Here is a 22,057-nt window from a genome sequence, read left to right on the forward strand (position 1 = left end):
GTGACTGGCCCGAGGACCTTCTGGGCCTAGCATTATTAGGTGCAGGTAGGTTTTTAGGCCCCCCCATCTCCAACTCTAAAATGGGGGTGACCTTTACCTCTGCCACCTTGGCAGCAGCAGGGGTGTTGTTGGCTTTGGGGTTTTTGGGCGCATTATTTTTATTTTCTATTGGCTTCTGTACCTCATAGATCCGGGTAGCCTGTTCAATGACCCAGTCTAAAGATCTTTTCTCATGAAAATCTCTCATGAGCTGGGTCATTATATATTTGGGCAAGGCATGGAAAAATGTATTGACAAATTCTCTGCTGTCTGTGCGCACCCTTCTGGTGGTCTGTGCAAAGGCACGTTTCAGTTCTTGCAGGAATTCTTGTGGGGCCTGATCCTCCCCACATTGCAGATTGTAGGCTGCCTTGCGAGCCTCTTGAGGATTTCTGTGAACAGAAACTTTTTTCAAGATGGCCGCCTTATAGGTGGACCATTTTAAATGATTTTGGTCCTCCAGCCCCGCAAAGAAACTGGAGTATTCTGGTGAGAAGGTCCACTTTACATATTGGATACAGCTTTGGCTGTCCTTCAAATGAAAAGTCTCCATCATTTGCTCATAGAGCTCCAAGTGTTCCCAAACAGAGTACTTGGCATTCTTATGATAAGGCGTGATGACACTCCTGATTGCCTTAATCTGTTTCAATGGGTCCTTAAGCAAGGCCCTTTTTGCCTTATTGGCCTTTTTGGTTCGGGTAACCCTGGTCCATTCATCCTCTGACTCAGAGGCACTGCTCCCAGAGGTTCCTGTCTGCTCTTCCAAGTTTTCCCGGATTCTGCGAGCCTGGGAGTGGCTGGCAGAATGTGGGGACCTGGTCTCCTGTGTCCTGCGCCGTTCAGAGGAGTCTTCAGATTCCTCCTTGCTGCCAGGATTTGATGGGTACCCCCCCACTGACCTAACTGGGCAGAAGTTTTCAGGATGCCCTCAATGGGCCTATTCTCCTGGGGTTCCCCACTAAATTGCACTGTGCTTGGGTGCCCATACCCGGATGCCCGCCCATCCATTCCTGGGAGGTACTGGCCTATGAGCCCCATGCTTCTGGCTGGATAGTAATCTGCCATCCCTGTGGCCCGGTGCTCATGTGCGCCAGGGGACAGGGGGTAGCAGAGTCCAGGGACTGAGAGAGATAAATGCCTCTGGTACTAGGGCTCCTGAGGTTATGCTCAGGAGTTTCCCTTTCCCAGCGAACCTGGCCTCTATCCGCCCCTGCTCCCTGTTGCAATGCAAGAGCCTGCGCCTTCAGTTCCTCAGTTAAGGCCTTACTAGACTCTATCAGTCTCTCCTGCATCGCTACCTGTTGTTGGAGCCTATCATTGTGCTGGCAGAGAGCCTCATTCTCTCTCTGCGTTTCCTGATTGGTCCTGGAGCACTGGGCCAGTCTTTGCTGCAGGAGGGTTATCTCCTGAGCTGTGTCCCTATTGGCCTGCTCCTTTCTTGCCAGAGCATCCTCCACCTTCCTGGTGTGCTCTAACAAGTTATGGTGTTCTTTTTGGAGGTCACCAAGTCCCTGGAGGGCCAGGTGATTTTCTTCCATTTTCCTTTTTAAGTGACAGACTTCCTGGCCTAAGGTGTCCCTTTCCTGACCAAGAGCTTGAATTTGTGACGCCAGGTCGTCCCTTTGCCTTTGGAAGGCACCAGCTTTCTGGCGCTCCTGATCAAACTCTGCTTGGGTATTCAGGTCTTTCAGGATCAGTTTATTGCTCTCCTCTTTCTCTCTGTCTAGTTGGATTTGCAGGGTGGCTACCTGCTCTGTGCATGCCCTGTTAAAATTGATCTGTTGCTCCAGCTTTTTCTGGCTCTGCAGTAGGGCGTCCAAACTGTCTTGGCGTTTCTTCTGCAAGGCCAGAATTCTGGTATCCTGGTCAGCCTTTTCCTGTTGCAGTATATCCATGTCCTCTTTTATTTTAATGATATACTGCCTACTATCATTTTCTGACTCCTGGCTCCCCTGCAGCCTCTGCTCAGAAGAGACCAGGTCAGATTGGACCTTCTCTAACGCCATCTGTCGCTTATTCGCCAGATCTTGGCTTTCAGTACATTTATCCTGCATGTCTCCCATATATAGGTACAGGTATGCCGCTATCCTAACCATCTTGTCTTGTTCATCCTTAGCTTTAGGAGCCATGTATAGTTCCCTCAGGGCCACATGTAAGGGACCCTGATCTCTCCATATATCTGACCCTGTTTCAGTGACCTGTTGCGTGATGGCCTGCAACCAGACCATGCGGTCCTGGTGAGTCCACTCACCTCTCACAAATAACTTATGTAAGAAGTGCTCTCTGGCTATTTTCATGTCTACTAAGGTCGTCATTGGTCTCTGTCCTGACTTACAGAAATTAGTATTTTTTTTTTGCAAAACAGACCTTTTTCTTAGAGCGTTCCTTTGAGGAGTGCTTTACAGCGTAACACAGCGTGGTGATCCGACCGGATATGTGTATCTGGTCAGCTGGCACACTGTATTAATCTGCACAAATGGTAAATCTAACCCAGAATATCCCGGCTCGAGCCCCCAATTTGTAAGAGGATTCAATTCAACACTACAGCTAAGTCAACGCCTAGTCTAGAATACTGAATGAAAACCCTTATTGATATATCTTTACGTCCAGTTCATGCGTTCTGGATGACTACCCCTATATAACACTCCTCTCTTGGAATACCCCTGACCCCACTGAGCCAAGAAGTAGTTCTGTTTTGGAGGTTTAAAAGGTTTATTTGATAATTTAAACAATATATATATATATATATATCACACTTTATAATAAATTAATAATTGAATATCACACTTAATCTGAGCAGTAATAAATAATGGATAGTCCGGCACTAGCACACTTGTGAATAGGAACAGAAGAATAAGGTGGTAGAGAATGCTTGATATAAGTTCAGATAGATGTAATGTTGAATGAAAATGCAATACAGAAAATACTCAATATGATTTCAACAAATAAATGTAATCACTTTTCTCTGGCAAATCCCTCCCCCCTTTATGCAATGCAAGGAAATGGAAGGAAAGCACACAGTTCTCAGAAATGCAATCAAATGTAATTCAGTTCACCCCAGCAAGCTTAGACTACAGATCGGAGTTTTAAACACAGGCCCAAAATGCTTTTACATGTGCTGGCAATGAAGTGAAAAATATGCTAAAATGCTTTTAATTCCCCCTAGAGGTTCAGGGTGAGTGGTATCTAGTTAATATTAGTCCAGGTTCACTCTAGCAATGATTCAGGGATGGTTCTTAAGAGGCAAACGAAATTTTAGCAAGGAAACTGCTGTTTTCACACATGGAGAAATTTGCAAATCGCGGCAAATTCGCGAGTGTGTTTTTCGCGATTACGTAAAAGTATCCGGGGTAGGAATGCGATCCTAGGTTCCTAGAAAAGCCACGATTCCCAGCTTGCAGAGGAAAGTTACTGCAAGTCTCTAAGACAAACGGTCACGGAGATATGAGCGATATGGTAAAGGTCGTTTTTCAGATTTGAAATGTTAAAGTTCAAAAAGACAAGTGACAGGTAGCAACTAGAAAATGACAGGTGACAGCTTTGCAAATGACAGGTGACAGTTAGGAGGCAGTTCTACTTAGATTAAATAGATTGAATTATATTATTTTAACTAAGAGATTGGTTCTGCACAGTCTGCTAGGTACTCACAATATATTTAGAAATAGAATGGGCCTCGCCACGGATCTGGTCAGGTTTTAGACTGGACTCTGGTCTGGTCTCTGCACTTCACAGTGATCTGGGTCAGCTCTCTGGTTCTGCTAACAGTGGTCTGGGTCAGCTCTGCTCTCTCTGGAGATTGATGGATTTGAAATCTGGATCTCTGGGTGTGGTATGGTCCGGCAGAGCGCGTTGCAGCAAATGGAATTGAATGTCCCTATCTGTCCTGGCTGTCTGCTTTTATGTGTTTTGAAAATGGGTGGAAAGGCTAGCTTCCTAGGCCCTACCCCTCTCCACTTGTCATTGGCCACTTCCTCCTCTTCCCCTTGATTGGGGGAATGAAATGAAGTGTCATCATGATGAGGTCTGTTTATGATACAGAGAACCCACCCCTGTCAACTTTACACACAATCTATATTTGATCCAAAAGACATATTTGCACAGGTACACATTTGTTTAAAATGACATGCACCCATCACATATCACAGGAGGTATACCCTGTCCAAATCTGCTCTTCCTGGGAGCTTGCATTCAGAAATGGCAACATATTTCACTTTTTGGTCAGGTTACCAATATCAGATTCTTACTCAAATTTACCCAAATGTGTGCAAGGCATGCAGGCAATAATTGATGAAGTATCAGACTTTTAACATGCATACATTTTAAGTAATACCCTCTTAACTGCTAGTTTGCCCCCAGATCATGCCACCGGTTCTAAAAACCTCTTAAAATGTGGGCAGAAAAATCACAAGAATTATGGTATCATTTAAATAATTATGACAAGTCCGTACTATGAGTTATTCATCTTTTTCTAAGACCATATTCTGGCTACAGGGGTGTGTCTTTTCAGGTCACATGGTACAGAAACCAGTCTTTCCACTTTCTTCAAGCTCAGCCTCTGTCTCCAGTTTCTCCCCCTCCCAGTTTCTGCCAAGAGGAAGCCATTTTTATTACCCCTGCAATAAACCATCTGCCTGGGCCCTGGAAGGCCCATTGTTCAAGAGGAAGCCATTTTTACGGCCCCCATAATAAAACATTTGCCTGAGTCAGGACAGGGCTTTGTTCAATTTCCTGCAGAGCCCAGGTAATTCAATCAGAGAAGTGTCATATCCCTTTTGGTGGGAGCAGCAAAAAGGCAGCTATGCCTGGGAACACAGCAGTTGTGCAAGTCTCAACTCCTGTCGGGGGTAGCTGGTGGGCAGAATTCAGTTCCTTAAGCCAGGCTTCAGATAAAATGTCACTTTTTGTTACCCAGTTTAAGTCAAGACAATGTTTACATATGCAGCTAGAATGCTGATTCTAAGTTTAAAACTATGACATTAAAACAATTGCAACCTATGTGACACTCAAAAGTAGGTCACTCATTTCTTTTAAATATTTAGATTTTTAGTGTCTTTCAGTCCAAATTTACTTAAACTGCTGAAAATCCACAGCTCAGCCAGTCTTGTATAAACCTTCAAGTCACTTCAGAATATAACTTTACATTGGATCCACCTCTCAGTAAGTCTTTCTTTGGCCTGCCTTGGGTTCATTTATTCAGTTTTACACAAAAAAGAAAAAAGTCTGGTGTTGTTTTAAACCGCCGGCTTTCTGATAGTGGTGAGTACTGGTAATGCACCCATTTTTGGGATTTAAGAAAATGAATTCCCCACAATTCTAGGTTGCTTTTGGCAATCAGCATTGCCATTCCCAATGGTTTCAGACTACTGTGTGGGTAGTCCAATGGTGGTTTTAGGCAGTGCCCTTCTGTGCCCATAACATCGGCAAAAATGAGTGGCAGCCTATTCTTCATGCATTTCCCTGTGCATTTTCTGGGAAGCTCTGGCCATCATGATGTTTTCCATGTCAGTACTGCACAGTTTTGAGGTAGGGCTTCGATGCGTGGATAAAAACATCCCACAGGCACTTCATGATATATGTCTTGGTATTTCATGAAATACCATATTGTGTAATAATATCATGTCATGATATCATGCTATGCCATGATATACCATGTCATGATATTTGTCCTGATATGTCACTTAGTGATATGTCATATGCCATGCAATGACAGGTCATGGCATATGCCATATCAATTAATAGTTTGACATTACCAGTAAAATGACATTCCCAGAATTATATTGCATTGCTTGGATGCCTGAATTAGTCTATTTGGAAGTAATTAAGAACATTCTCTAACGAGGTCGTAGTCGCGATAGCAACACCATATTTAAGGTTACATGGCACTTTACATACGAAAGTAAAACATTTTTGTCCTCTATAACGTCTGACCACTGCCGTGTAATTTGATCAACCTTACATTATGGAATGCCTACACCTGCCGACATTCATATGTTAAAAATAGTGTCAAAAACGCTAAAAGGTCAGTTTGTTGTGACATGCACTGACTTTGAATTGACGCATGTAACAAACATATTTGAAAATGTGAATCAAGAAATGTAGGTATTTATTTTTCTGTTTATCAGATTTGTGGAACAATCACAAAGGTGTGCAGAAGCGCAAGGAGGCCTCTGGGACATGCAAACAAGATGCGGAAAACAGAGATACATGTCTGGAAATGGAACACTCACGTGCAAACACTCACAAACATGTACTGCAACGTGGAAACCTACAAACATGCCCGGAAATGCAAAGATGGGTTTCAGAAATGTGCATAGTATGTACAAAAATACGGAAACATGTACCAAAATGGAATACACATGCACAGACATGCTTGGCCACTTTAATAACACACAAACACGCCAGGAAACAAAAGTGGACGAGCATGTGTGGAATCAAGCAAGTACAGACGGAGCATGTATAATAACACGGACATTTCTCATCCCATCCCAGAAACACATATACCGTAATGACATAGAAACATAGAGAAATGGTAAAGGGCATCGCACACTTGACCTGGTAGTGCTAAATTCTGCTATTGTTTTCACAAATAAGGTGCATATTCTACCCCTCTCGGACATTTCCTTGCCCTCTCCACCGACAGCTATATGCTATGTAGCGCATGATTAAACGAGCAAAGATGGCGGCTGGATGTGTACCCAACAGGCAAGATCTCTCCTCTTTTGGCCCATTTCCTTTCATTTTAAAACTGCTGGAGTTGTTTTGGGCAAACCAACTGAAGTTTGAAAATGGGATCAGACACCTCATTACAAGTTTGTCGGGTCGGAAACAAGGGTGCCGGTAAACTCACTGGCACCATTGTTTCTGGACCGGCAAACAAGGAGTCTGCCTGCGAGAGCTGATGTTGCGGAAAGGTCTGACCCTGCCGGGTGCGGCGGCCACAGTAGGCAGACCGGTCACGGAAGCGCTTCCAAGTCCCCACTCCCGTAGGGTCTTGACTTCCCGGGCCGCCGGACTTCGAATCTCCTGGTGGCACCAGGAAGCCAGTAAAATGTTATGAGTCTGGCGACAACCCGCCAGTAGCACCAGCAGGGTTACCGCCTGACCCGTAATGAAGCCCACTGTTTTTGTGCAAAAGCTTGGTGCAAATCCGTCAATCCTGTAGGTTAGCGCAAATATTTTCTAATGGAATTTAAATGTGAAATGCAACCTTTGCGATCCCTATATAACTTTCTCCTTAATGGATAGAATTTTATTAAACTTTCCAAAAACATTTAGAGATTACTTCATGTTTATTTTGGAAAGGTTGTGCAGGTTTGATGGGAATGACATTATTAGCACCTCAAAAGTGCTGATTCCAGCATAATAGGATGGTAGTCACGAAAGGCCAAACCCCCCTCCAGCTTTACTGGCTTTTGATGGTGATTTGCTCATGTCTATCTTTTCCTCATCACTTGAACCCTTGCACTGATTAAAGGTCCATGCCAACACAATGGGGCCAACGGTACTCACCCATGAGTGGCATTGGAACCAGTGCCATGCTTACTGAGGTCAGCATTCACTTCAGAACGGAGCTGGGAGTTAGAAGTCTCTTACTCCACACTGACCTTGGGTTGAGCGGACCCGGAACCATAAAATATGCCAGAAACTAGCACTAAGATTCATATTCATGTTTATATTTATATACAGGAAGGACCAATGCTCTTTTGATCACAAAGAATGTACAGTAGATACGAAATCAGATTTGACGAGAAGCAGTGAGCCTCTTACAATGGGGTGAGGTCGAGTGACATTCTGACCAGGATTTGGGGGAAGGGGTAAATGAAACGATCCCCGGGGACAATACATGGGTGGACATACATCCACCCAACATATGACATTTTTATATGCAGGCAGGCGGAACGGCAAGCTGTGTTAGGGATTTGAGCATTATGGATTAAGTGCTAGAGTGGAGGCAGAGAAAGTGAGGCACAGAGGCAGGTTAGGGGCAAGGGAAATATGTTAGCTAGAAGACATGAGAGGTAGGTTAAGTGGGTAACTTGGAGGCGAGGAGGTAGGCTTTTAGTTTTATTTTGAACAAATCTGTGTGGACTGAATCTCAGATGTCCGGGGGAAAACAATTCCCTGCACGTGGAGCATGAAGAGAGAAAGAGCAGAAGCACATGGAGTGTGAGGGGCCACAAGGGTAATCATGGAGGCAGACCTGAGATTGCGGGAAGCCTTGTAGAGTTTGATGAATGAGGATAGATATGTCCGTGGGCCTCATCATTACCTTCGCGGAACGGGTTAACGGGCTCCGCTAATGGAGCCAGACCAGTTAAACCCGTTCTGTGAAATTACGTGGTCCCCTCGCGGGACCCGGTAAGGACGCCTGGTAAAACCTAGGGTCATTACCGGGTCCTGCGAGGGGTTGAGGGAGCCAACAACGGGCCTGTCGTAATAGGCCCATTGTTAGCTCCCTCCGCAATCCCATTGAGCCCTATGGGGGCTCAGATGGGACTGGGGAAGGTCTGGGCCCGGGTTCCCAGAGGGAGGAATTACCGGGCCCTCCGAACTCGGAATGGCCCGGTAATTCCCAATTCTGGGAACCCGGTAAAGGAGCCCAGTTTGGCAGCAGCCATGGAGCTGATAGCTCCATGGCTGCCGCCAAACTCGTAATGAGACCCTGTGTCTTTCTGTGGATGGATTTGTGAACCAGGAGCAGAAATGCAAATCTGGCCCTGTCTTTCATCGTCAGCCATCCAGCCTGGTGACTGTACGAGGGAGTTTAAGAGGCTCATGGTAGCGAAGTGAATGATCTTGTTGGGAGGACTGAAAGCATAGTTGGGTAGACAAGAGAGGATGCTGGCACTGTAGTCCACTTTAGAGAAGAATTGAGTGGATAAGACATGCATGGCAGTGTTGAAAGGGAGGAGGTGCCTGATTTTCCTAATATTTAGGAGGTTGAGACAAGCTGCTGTTTCAGTTTTGGAGATGAAAGTAGAGAAGGTTTGAGAAGGGTCATAGATACCACTGAGGATTCTAACTGAAGACGAGTAGGGGAGAGTGTCAGGTGGGAACTGGATGGGCAGAGGAAGAGATGAGGGAGAGTATTTGGCAGGGAAGAAGCACTCGTGTTTTGGTAGAATTTAACACAGCCATCCAATATTTAATGGCAGAGAGACAGTGTGAGGTTTTGAGAGGAATCAGAGGAGTGTTTAGGAAAAGAGAACAATATTTGGGTGTTCTCCACAAAGATTTGGCAAGAGAACTCAAAGGAGGAGATTAGTGCCCCAAGAGCAGCAGTGTTGGGGACATTCATGAGAGCAGTTTCTGTGGAGCGACAAGAGCAGAAGACTGCTTGTAGGGGGTCTCTAAGGTTATGAATGTCTAAGAAATGTGTAAGACGGTTGACACAGGGTGAAAGTTAGCCGGTAGGTTTGGGGCAGCCCCTTGCTTTTTTAGGAGAGGGAAGACCATGGCCATTTTGAAAATGGAGGGAAAACAAGCAAAGTCGAAGGATAGGTTGAATAGTTCAGCTAGGTGAGAGGCCACTAAAGTGGCAGAAGGCTTGGCTAGCTGAGGAGCAAGAGGGTCTGATGTGCACAAGAGGAGTTAGCAGCAGAGGATAATGGTAGAATAGGTGGAGTGTAGAATGGAGAAGGAGGGAGTGTGAGTCCCTAATTTTTTAAATATTTGCAGCAAAGTATTTAGCTAGGTCATTAGCTTTGAGAGTGGAGTTGAAAGGAATAGTAATAGGAGGAGCGAGGCGTGAGTTTTGGGTGCCCTGTAGCTGGTGAGGATGGTTGGAATGGGAGTCAATAAGGATGGGTAGATATTTGTTTTTGTTCTATCAAGAGAGGACTTGAGAGAGTTCAGGGCTAAGAGATAGCGTTTCAGCTCATCATGTGAGTGGGCATGCCTCCATTTGTGCAGTAGCTGAAGCATGTCTGTGCAGAGGGAGAGTATGAATGGAGTGACCCATGGTTGAGGATGCTGAGACTTAGTGCTGAAGGTTAGTAGTGGGAAGTGAGAGGAGATGAGTCATATAGTAGGGATTGGAAGCTGGAGAAGGCAGTGTTAGTAGAAGAGGCATGAGGTGTGAAGGAGTAGTGTGAGAACTGTAGGTCAGAGAGAAATGAGGGATGGCATAAGTTTTACATTTCCTTTTTAGTAATAGACGAAGCAAGTGGTGAGGAGAGGTCAGAATGTAGAAAGAAGGTTGTGTTGGAAACAATGCAGTGATCAGGTAAGGATGGTGAGGCAGTAGTATTAGTGCTTGAGAGAGAGGTGGAGATTAAATTGAGATCCAAAGAGTTATTGCCGGTGTGGGAAGGTAGGTTATGAATGGAGTGGTGACTAAAAAAGAATGAAGTTCAGATTTCTGAGAAGTGGTTGCAGATGGAAAGTTAAAGTTACCTAAGAGAATAAGGGGATGTTTATTGGAAAGAGAATCAAGGAGTTGTCCAAGTTCATCAAAGAATGGCCTTGTTTGACCTCGAGGGTGATAGATGGAGATGATGCGAACCGAGTGAGGCGGAGCAATAGTAGAGATGGTGAAATCAAAGGAGTTAGGAGAGGTCATAGCATTGGATATTTGGGAGGCAGGAAGAGAGAAGGTGCCCAATGCCTCCCTCTCTGCCAGTCAGATGAGTAGAGTGAGTAAAGGATAGTTTGGAGTTGTGTACGGCCACCAGAGAGTCATAGTCTCATGGAGGAATCCAGGTGTCAGTGATAGCAAGGTGGTTTGGGGAGGAGAGCTGGAGCAAATGTAGCCAGTGATACAGACTGAGCATTCCAGAGTGCAGTGTTCTTTTGATGTGATAAGGCAGAGTAGAGAGGTTGAGTCTCAGAAGTAAGAGAGGCAAAGTGGATAGGTGTTAGGTGAGGTATAGTTAGCCTGTCAGCTTTGACAGAGAGATAGAGCAGTGGGAGTTTCAAAATGTGAGTTTATATAGGATTGTATCAGATGTTATTATGGATTTAGTGTGTGAAATGTCGTGGAATATGTGAAAAGGTTTAACTTTGCAAACCAAATCACAAATAAAAAAAATTAAAATGTGAGTTTTATGATAGGAGTGGATAGGAAAGGAGGAAGTTGTTGCGAGAAAGTTTAGAATGTCTTGATGAGCGCCTACGTACAGTTTATGGTGGGTGCTAGATAACATAGCACACAAACTGGTCCAGGGGATAGAGAGTGTTTGAACATATATGCGTGTTTCATTCGCTTGGAATCTTCTTGGGATAAGATGAATACTTGAAGAACTTTTGGAAGAGTTGGGATCCATTCAGGCTTTTTGGGATCTTTGGTACTTCATTGAAAAATAAAAACCAAGTTCAACCTGTATTCTCCTATATGTTTGTAAATTTAAGCTTATGATATTGACATTATGTGGAACCTTCCTGAGCCCAATCAGACCTTCCACATCTGGGAAAAGGCTTGTGTTGCTGGTCCTGAAGAAGGTTTAGCACATAATCACAGACTGAAATGGTCATAGTCCTAACAACTGTTTCCATGCGCTTATTTTAACTCTGATTCCTTTTGATTATTAGTTTATTAGTTTATGTCTTAAAAAGAACAATACATGACTATTTGATAAATAATAATAATGAATAACGTTTTAAATGTACTCTGTCATTCAATGAGAAATATGTTTCTACAGCTCATGCTGCATTGTAAAAAAATATATTTCTGATTAATATAACTATTCAGAGGAAAACGGATTTAAAATGGCTCTATAATGATCTAGTGTGGTACATGTTGAGAATGTTGCTTATGCCCTCACCACTTAGCAAGCCCCGCCCACCTGGTGCCTTCCTGCTTGCCGCTCCTTTTCACCACTTAGCAAGCCCCGCCTACCTGGTGCCTTCCTTCTTGCCACTATTTTCCCTACTTAAGGAGCCCTCCAGCCTCTTTTCCTTTGCAGATGGGGAGCAGGTGTAAGTGGATCTAGGTCACCAGACCTAAGCCCCACCCACCTTCTTAGCCCTGCCTCTTCCTTCCCGCACTTAACTCTTAGATGAAGGGCGTCTATCGGCCAGGCATCCAAAGTGAAGGGCTGTCAAAAGAAAAGGGCTATTGCTGTTTGGACCTGTTTGGACCAGGAGGATCCAGGGTCCGACTCCCTGCTAAGACAGCAGGTAAGCATGCACCAACATGATTTTACACCCTCTGTCCCAACAGGCCATCCCCACCCTCTCTGGTCCCCCTGTGTTGTTCCCTTGTGCACCCCCCCTTCCTGCACAGAGGAGTCTGTCCTGATACATTCTGGTTTCATCATCACCGTCTTGTGGTCAATGCTGGATTTTACTTTTATGGACTTCATTGATTCACGGTGCGTCACCTTTTCTCAACTCTCATGCTGGACTTCCTTTGCATCTTGTACTCATGCTGGCCCTGAATCATGTGGTTCCATCTTCATCTTGTATCCTGGCTTGCAACATTATGTGTTACTATGACTTCTGCAATTGTATTCGCTCTCCTCTCTTACTTCTCCACTCTTTTTGACTGCTTACTCTCTGTTCTCTCCTCCCCTCTCCCTTTTCCTATCTCCTCCCCTTCTCCCCTTACTTTCTTCTGTGCACTTACTCTATCAGAATTGTCCCTGGACCTACTATGATAGCAACCTCGTCTGTCGCTCCCCTATCCCCTTACTGTTGCCCCCCACCTCCCTCCAGCTCTACCAGAAATGTCGTCAGGCCTAGTACGGTAGTCGCCTGTCTGTTTCCATTTCCTTCCATTCTCCCCTTCCCTTCCTTATGTATGTCATAGCTCTTGCACTATCTGAAATGTCATCAGGCCGAGTATGATAGTTAATTTCACACCCTTACTGTTCATGGCCTGTAAGAATGTCGTTGATTTTCCCTTGTTCCCTTCCTTGCCTTGAAGCGCTTTGAAACACATTGTGTATAGGCGCTATATAAATAAACTATCATATCATATCATATCATGGGGTGATTCCCTTTTATATGGAATGGTACCATCTAAATGCTGTGTCAAACGTCAAAATACAGTTTGAACGAGTTCCTTCTGGGATTTCTTGTTTATGTAATGTAAACCCGTGATCCTAGGGTGGTGGTGTTCAGAGCACAATTACTACAAACTACCACTGCGCGCGTGTCCTTTGGTAGAAGCATAGGGCCATTAATGCGATGAAGCCTTCTGGTGCAGTGAGCTCCTTCACCACCCTCTGCCAATCAACTGGCGGTCTACGGCCAGAGGACTTAGAATCAATCACAAACATCTGTGGCAAAGATTAGCCACATGCCCATCTTGAGTAGCCAACCATAACAACACTAGTTTGGTAGGTGGTGTGGGCAAGTGTATAGCAATCTGTCCCCATAATGTACAGATCTGCCCCCTGGTCATTTGATTCCTGTGGTCGATCAATTTGTGTCTCACGGTGTTGACCCGTGGTATGTGGTCTGCAGCGCTTTCAGAGAAGAGCTACATCCACGCTTCACTCCTAGACACCATAGCAGATAGAAACAGCACATAGAGGCACTTATTGAAATGGACACACGTTTGTTTAGGCACAAGGGTAGATTACAAGAGGCAACTGGGATGCTCGGAAAACTGCAGCAGGCATCGGAGATAGCCATCAAGAAGATCAACAATTTCTCTGAAAAGCTTCAGTCTTCAAAACACTGAATTGTAATGCGCATGTTGCCTTCTGTCCAGGCAGAGGCGTTGGTAGGGGGTGGCTTAGGGGGCTTTACCCCTGGGTCTTTTGGTTGTAGCCCCGGATAGAAGCTCAGGGGCTACAACCAAACCGATATAGCTAGCCCCGAGTCCCACCAGTCCCGACATTAGCTTAGCCCCTGATCTTTTCCAGACCTAGCAACACCCCTGTGTCCAGGGCAACGGTTAGGCGCACAGGGGAAGAGCTGGCATGTTAAGCAGTGCAGCATCAGGCGAGTGCAGATTCCTTGGCCATATTTCCCGATTTTCCTTTAATTTCCGTTTCCTTCGTCACTCATTAGACCAGGCCGTTGGAAGCAGTACTCCTCGAGAAAGTTCTATGCATTAATTCGCACATCCTATTCCATTATATACTAAAACATGCAAATGAGTCTGCTATGGAATGGAGATAGCAGAGGTAATGAACGGGTAATTGGAATCTGTGTTTCAGATTAGGGGCAGAACACAGAGGCAGGCATTTGAAGATCGTGCGATGGGTAGAAAGCGCAGCATCCCTCTGAAGGAGACAGCCTCTCTGTAGACCACTCTGACATGAGATGGGCCCTTGCCATTCAAGGGCTCCATGATCTCTCTGTAAATTCGATCTGAGCCTAATTCGCAGAGTGAGGGCGAACTTCCTGACTCGCTCTTAACTGGTCGGACTTCAGATAGGTCTTTGAATTCTCAGGAAAGGGCCGCAGTCGTCAGTTTCAATAACTGTCCAGGGCGGTTCAGTCAAAATGGCGGACTTTACGATCTCCGGTGCCTGGCTGCGCGCGTCAGCAGCTCTCCCGCAGACTGTGCCACCTGGATGGATCTTTCCAGACAGCACCTTCATTATATTTTGCTACTTCAGCACACATTTTAAATAGTAAGTCAAACAGATGCTTTCTGTTCAGAAGCAGATTAGGGCAGCCTCCATGGAGTGAAATCACATGAGGGACAGACCACCACAAAACGAAGGACATGTGCAATAAAATTCAACCACATTACAGAATCTTTGCACTGGTGCAGGTGCAAGTGCAAGGACGCAAGGGCAAAAATTACCAAAGTGTCAAAAATATATTCTTTCAATGCATTTTTGCCCTGGTTAAAAAATGCAATAACATAATACGTTTTTTGCAGTTGCCCTGATAGTAATTGCACTTGAATAAGGGCAAGGTTTCTGTAGTACGACCCTTAAGTATTAACAACGCATCACAAGCAGCGGACGACTGATCCCACTGCTGATCTTTGCTTGCTCTTGTTAGAAATCTGCCCAGCGTTTTCTTACAGACCCTAAAAGAGTAGCCAACAGTGGGCAAAACATTTCCTTCTAGTAAAAAGACCCTTTTTGTGCAATGAAGCTAGTCTTTCTCTCGATTGGTTTGAATGCCCTTGACATTTCCCGCTTCATCCTGGATATTTAAGTGCGCACAATTAGGAAAGCAGCGAACAAGGACTTAGCTTAAAATGGCTACTATGAAACAAAATGTCATATTGAAATGTGTTTCAAAGCGCTTCAAGGCAAGGGAGGGAACATGGGAAAATAAAATGACATTCTTAGAGGCCATGAACAGTAAGGATGTGAAATTAACTATCGTACTCGGCCTGACGACATTTCAGATAGTGCAAGAGCTAAGACATAGATAAGGAAGGGAGGGGTAGAGTGGGAAGAAAATGGAAAAAGACAGGCGACTACCGTACTAGGCCTGATGACATTTCTGGTAGAACCGGAGAAAAACAAAAGGTGAGGCAGAGGGGTGCAGAAAGAGAGGGGAGGAACACAAGAAGCGACAATTGTGCTAGGCCTGACATTTCAAATAGTGCCTTGGGGGGAGGGGTGGCCAAGTAATGGGAGGGAGGAGGAGACAGACAAGGTTGCTATCATACAAGGTCCAGGGACAATTTTGACCATATTGTGCATTGCCTATCCTAATCAGACCCCCAAACTTATTTTTAAAGGCTTGCGTCCAGAAGGATGACCAGGGGCGTGACCTCATTTTAGCTTCCGGATTTACTGCTATTGTCCCAAATCCATAACCTCCCTGAGGATACGTCGGGCTCACAGACTTTTCACCCAACTTGGCATAACATTTTTTGATAAAAGTGAAGCTACCATGGAAAACACAAGTGCAGTGAATGAATGTCCTATGATCAACTGAAAACCAAACTGCTCGTGAATCGCGCAGGCTCCCTCGAATGAAGCAACAAGCCATGACCAGCAGATGTAGGACCAGTACCTTGCACGTTATTGCGGTTAAGCAGCTGTTATGTAAAACAGAAGTTGCCTGCCCGTTGGATAGTCCCATTGCACCGTCCGGTGAACTTGTCAGTGTTTCTACACTCCATTTTGTAAGAACTCCAGGCTCATCAATCTATAGACCAGCCACGTCTAATCCAATCAGAGGGATCAGAGAAGAAAGTATACTATGAAGTGAGCAATATGGTTGCGGAATGTTAAAGAGCCGTTTCATGCGTACCAACATGTGCTAATGGTCACAGGAACCTCGTTTGTATATTTCCCATCAGGCATCGCCAGATGGTCCTTGTTTGGAGAGCAGGCGTGATCCTCATTTTGAAGGTCTGGCTGATGAGAGCTCAGCTCTACACTGCAGACATAAGCATGCAGTTTAGCTGTCATACTATTGTGAAAGGAGTCTACAAATAACTCACTGACCAGCCATCTAAGAAGACAGGTATCATTCGTTCTGCGAGGACTCTAAAGGAAACCTAGACATATAGGCCCTGATTCATGGAATTATATGCGTGTACAACCGAGATTTGCGTTCCATTCTGCCCGCAAAATTGGCACGTAAATCCCTGTTTTACACGCAAATAATTCTATGAATCAGGGCATCCAGGCTTTACGGGTGCAACGATGGGCAAAAACAAAAGCCTTCAGGCTCGAGGTCCTATGTTATTCAATGGCCTTTCCTGTGTAGGCTCCATATACAGGATACATTGCTGCGTGCATGCAGGACACTCAGAAGAATCCTGGCGATATATATCAGAACATGGTCGAAGGCTGAGTTCCATTAAGGTCATGGAACTGATGGTGAAAAGGCTTTCATATGTGCCTGAGTACTAGGGGGCACCATATCTCTTATGTTAAGAGTTTTTCATTATTATTATGTCATTATTATCAAGGTATTTACTGAGCACAGACCTAGCTTCCGGAAGCAGTGGAGAGATTTACAAGTCATAGAGGAAAGGACACAGTGATGGCAGCTGAGATACATGGGAGTGGAGTGTTAATAACAGGGAGGGCGGCCATTTTGGCAATCTCAGGTTAAGTGGGGAGTATACTCTGCAAGTCACCACCGCAGCTGTCCAACAGCTCCGATGGTGGGGTATTGTGCCCCCGCCAGGGAAATCCAAACCTTGGTCTGCAAGAGAATATAAAAGAGTAGCGGAAGAGGGGAGGGGATGAAAGGGGAGGAAGATTAAACACACATGAAAGGTTTTGTACAGGTAAGAAAGTGAATGTGGGGTAGGGGTGGCATTTGCCATAGTTTGCATCTCTGTGGAGTTGATGTAGAACAGTAAATGCAGAGCGCTGAACAGAAAAGGGAATATGCTTAATGCGCATGTCAATTAGTGCATATCTGTGTGGACAGTTTTCAGCATTTAGAGGTCAATTCCTGAAATAGTACAAAGTCAGCCCTCAAACTTCCCCTCCTTCTCGGTCGTCCCCATCCTAGGGACATCGATATGTCAAATGAACGTGAAAGCAACCCAACATGCTGCTGGCATGTTTTGACAAACGTTTAATTATACTGAATATTTCGAAACATCCATATACGTGCCCGCTTCTTCTAAACTCTTCAGCTCACCACAAAAGCAGGCATTCTCCTAAACTGTTATATTACCAGCTAAAGACTGCGAAATATTCAAAAAAGGTGACATTAAAGGAATATGATTAGTGCCCCTGATTGTCATAAAATGGTTTATTGACAATTGCTATTGTAGTCGGAGAGATGCTTGTGACCTGAAAAGCATCTATCGGAGTACATCGCGATAGCACTATACAGCAGATGTCACAAGTACCTAGACTTAGTCAAATTATGGTCAGGAAACGGTCAGGATAGCCCAGTAAGCACATGCATTTTAGGGGATACTATATGTCAATGCCAAGTAGGGCTTTAAAACCTACCTGTTGTCCCTGCATATCTCTGTGGATATTATTGTATCAAATACCCACACCAAGTGGTTCTCCACTTAGTACTTTCAAGTACAAACAATTGTTGGCAAAGTCAAGAGCTTTCGCTTTGTGTAGGCATTGGATAGGCATTTTTCAGGCACTGCCATAAAGATTTTACCACAGCATAAACGGTCAATAGCTCGTAAATGGGGTTGGCACCTGGGCATATTATGCAGGTGGCTGGAAAATTGCTACACAGCAGTCAAAACTGTTGGCTTTTCCAATGCCTGTTTCTACCAGGCACTTAAATAGGCCTGTTTTTAAGAGGCATTCAGTGCAAGGGAAACATGCAAGAACACACATATTGCTTTTAAATCGAGTGGATGTCAGGCAGGTTACTTTCAGCTAAAATCCTAACAGATCTGAACGTGTTTCCCACCAACCTGCTAGCCTGGGAGGATTGGGTACAAGTCCCTCATGCAGTCACACTCTCAGCAAGCAGACCTTAAGCAAACCCACATTGTGGTGTACCCCGCCAACAGCCTCCTAAATCCCAGTGCCACTAGTCTGCAAATATTTGAACCTCATCTAAAGTGACCCAGTCTTTAGAGTGTGATATTGTTCTGACAGTGAAGATAGAAGTGCCTGTTCCTCAGTCCATAGTTTTGTACACTCAGTTCATATTAGTGCCTTGGTTTGGGTGTAGAATCTTTCCATAGAGGCCTGCAAAGGCCCCTGGGGAGTAGTGGTTGGACAATCAAGGCCTGCTTCTACTCTACTGTAATGAAGAAGGAAATACTAAGATAACACCAGTTAAATACTCTTTCTACCGCGTCTCCCCCCTTGTCCTCTTACTCACTATTATGAATTATTCACCTAGCTAACTGCAAAAAAGTATATAGAAATGAATTCCGCCCCATAAAGCCTTGATTCATTTCTTAGATTCCTGGCCTTACCTCAACCAATAAGAGGGCCCGGTGAAAGGTGGACTTGCTGCTAATAAACAGATCTCACCTCCAGTCGCCACAACACTTGAGTGGTAGGTTGGGTTGTGAGTAAGGGGAGGAGTGAGGGGATTCAGTGTAATGGGGATTACCTGAAGTAATCTTGGCGTTAAAGCCCCCAGCCCCCCACCCCGTCGTCAGTTTCCTCTTTATCAGGAAGACACAGCGATTCTGAAGTTCAGATGCTGGATGTCAATCTAATCACCTGAGTATCAAACAATACATTCAGGACTCCAAATAAGCTTCACTCGTGCTTCACTGACATCCGAAAAACAAGTTCTTCTTTCTCATCGCCTACGGATGTGAATGTGGAGGGAGAAGCCCAGTTGCTGCCTTACCACAGTCCCTACCCGGGTCTCCCTGGGACCTCTCCCCAGGGAAGCGGCCACGCTTGTCGTGGATCTGCCCTGAATCAGCGTAGCAATGAAAATTAGCCCACTCCCGAGCTCTTAATATTACTAATCGAGCCCAACAAGGCAGAGGAAAGAGTAGATGCTTATCATTTCAAACCTTTCCTATTTGTCCATAATAACGGGAGCCTTATGTCAGATTACTTACAGGAATCTGAATGAGATAGTTAGGTAAGTACAGCCTTCCTAAAATCAAACTATACAACTCGCCTGGCTCAGCTGACCCAGAAGAAGGATAAGAAACTAAGGAACTATCTCCTGACCAAGGTTTACAAGATGGTGCAAACCTTAGTCAAGAACCCGAGGCTGGGTTTTAACAAGCCCGGGTCTCCCAATCTCCTTATGAAAGAAAGCCTACAGGAAAAAGGAACATATAAGAGCATCATTCATAACCATTCTCCTGCAGTTGCTTGAAGTGAGCAACTTGAAGCGCCTTAAGAACAGACTGTGAATTCCAGGGAGGAATAATAGGTTCCCTGCGAGTATTTAACAAAGCAAAACCTCTCAATAGCCTGGAAAATAGGTGCTTCCGGATTTCTAACTGGGCCAATGGGTATCGAAAAGCAATGATAGCCAGCACTTGACCTTCAGGTTTGCAACTATGAGTCCCTTTTCAAATCCATCTAGCAGGAAATCCAAAATGTTGTGGGTTTCACAATGCAAGGGATGGACAGCATGTGTGATACTACACCACCGCTGGAACGATGTGCAACGATAAGACTGTGCCCTAGAGGATGACGCCCATCTCCTGCTGCCTCACAGGCATCCCTAACTGCTGAAGTCTCTGACTCCAAATATCCTATTCAATACTTGAGATGATCCCGTTTCTCAGATAATAGCACAGGGAACATGGCTGGAGAGGAGAACAACTTCAGGATGAGTCTCAGAGCTGTTCTAAGTTCCAGGAGGACGAGACGGCCTGATCTCCTAGAGTAATGTATATCCACAACATTATGCTTGTCAGAGTAGCAGAAAGGAATGCCTACAGGAGGGGTTCCTGCCATTCCAAGGGCAGCGGTCCATTCCTGAACCTTCAGTTCACTGGGACAGAAACAGTGAACTGTGGAATGGCCCCAGGAAGCAAAACAAACCATTTGAGGCCGGCCAAATGCTATGGAAATCATTTTAAAATCACTCTGGCGCATATATCCGAGGAAGATGGGAATACCCTGCTCAGCCTGACTGCAGCAGCTTTCTTCTTGGCCAGTACATGCACATGCAGACAAGGAGATTACTTTTTCTCTCCATACTGCATGGACAGGCCTCCCAGCTGTCGTTTAATGTAGGCGTTTGCACTGACGTTTTCAGCGTGAACCACCACTGCGTCTCCATTGAGAAACTGAGAAGATACCGTTATCATCTGCAATACTGCCTGTAGTTCTATCCAAGTGGACACGTGCTTCCTGTCATTTTCTGACCATACGGTGTGGGCAGTGATGCAATGTAATTCCCCAAACGTTAACACTGGTACTAGTTGTTACAGTTTCTGGAGCTGTGAGATTAAGATAGCATTCTTCCTCCAAGTTTCATGGAATTAGTCCCCTCTGGAGAAGTTTTTTGATTTCCATGGGTACTGCAATGGAATGTCTCAAATTCGTCTGAGTGTGGATTCTAATGTTTGAGAATATGGTAGATAAGTGGTTTCATGTGAAAGCAAAGCCATGACCCAGACATTCTGCCACTTCTAACCATCTCCTATATTCTGAGACAATACAATAACTTGCATATGCCACATTGGGTAGCAGAAGATGGTGTGGCTTATCCTTCATTTTTCGTGCTCTTTTCGGTGGGGGTCGCATTTTTCAAAAGCTTTCGCAACGTTTTCTCAGATAAAATCCAGTTTCTGAGTCTGGGGCACATAGGTTCGTTGATGGCTCACCCTGCAGAGGCTAAGAATCTGTCCTATCCTGTTAATACTCTTCCACCATCTCATTAAACGCAGTGCAAACAACTTGCCTCCCATGAAAGGTCGATGCAATACAATATTATAAACATATACTTAATTTAGAATTCCAGTGTTTGTATGGTGTATAGTGTTATGGCACTCTAGTCCCTTCACCTCCCACTTGGGTGGACCAGAGCCCCAAATGAGGCGAGCCACAGGAAAGCCTCTTCCTCATGATAATGGCTTTGATGAGCTTTTTTAGATCTCTATACATTCGTACAAATATTACTATGATACGTATGGACAACAATACATAACTAGTACTCTGGAGCTATATTGCACAGTGTTTATTTGTCGGTGCTACGTGTTTTTAATGAGGTCAGTTTCCTCGTTTGCACATTACTCGTGCATTCTTTGACACGTTTTCTCTATCGTTTAACCATTGCTTTGATCTTGGGAGGAGTTCTATCATGTTACTTCTAGCATATATTTGATAGTGACTTATTGTTTGAGGTCTCTGGGGGAAATCTTATTTTATATATCGGACATGACATTTTTCCAAACTGATTAATACATCCTATCTCGAATTGAGATACTACTTTAAGCTTGTTGGAAACCCTAGTTTCGTTACCAGACCTCCATTAAGGATGTTGGATGAATGAACTTGAGAAATTACTTTTAGGTGCCTCTGCATTCGGATCCCTGTGGGGAAACCATACCTAATTGGCCTTAAGATGGAAAACATTCAGCCACAGTCACAGACCTAGAGTGATTGGCCTCGAAAACACACAATTCTTTAGCACTCAGTCATCAGCATATTCTCTGTCCCATGACTCCCCATGGATCCTTTTAGGACTATCAAGACATGTATACAACCCTCCTGCCTGTCCCCTCCTTACTCCTTTGGAAAATTTGGTTAAGGAGTTTCATATCTTCTTT

The sequence above is a fragment of the Ambystoma mexicanum genome, chromosome 3q (genome assembly GCF_040938575.1).
Source record: "Ambystoma mexicanum isolate Mex_15411 chromosome 3q, UKY_AmexF1_1, whole genome shotgun sequence".
NCBI classification, from domain to species: domain Eukaryota; kingdom Metazoa; phylum Chordata; class Amphibia; order Caudata; family Ambystomatidae; genus Ambystoma; species Ambystoma mexicanum.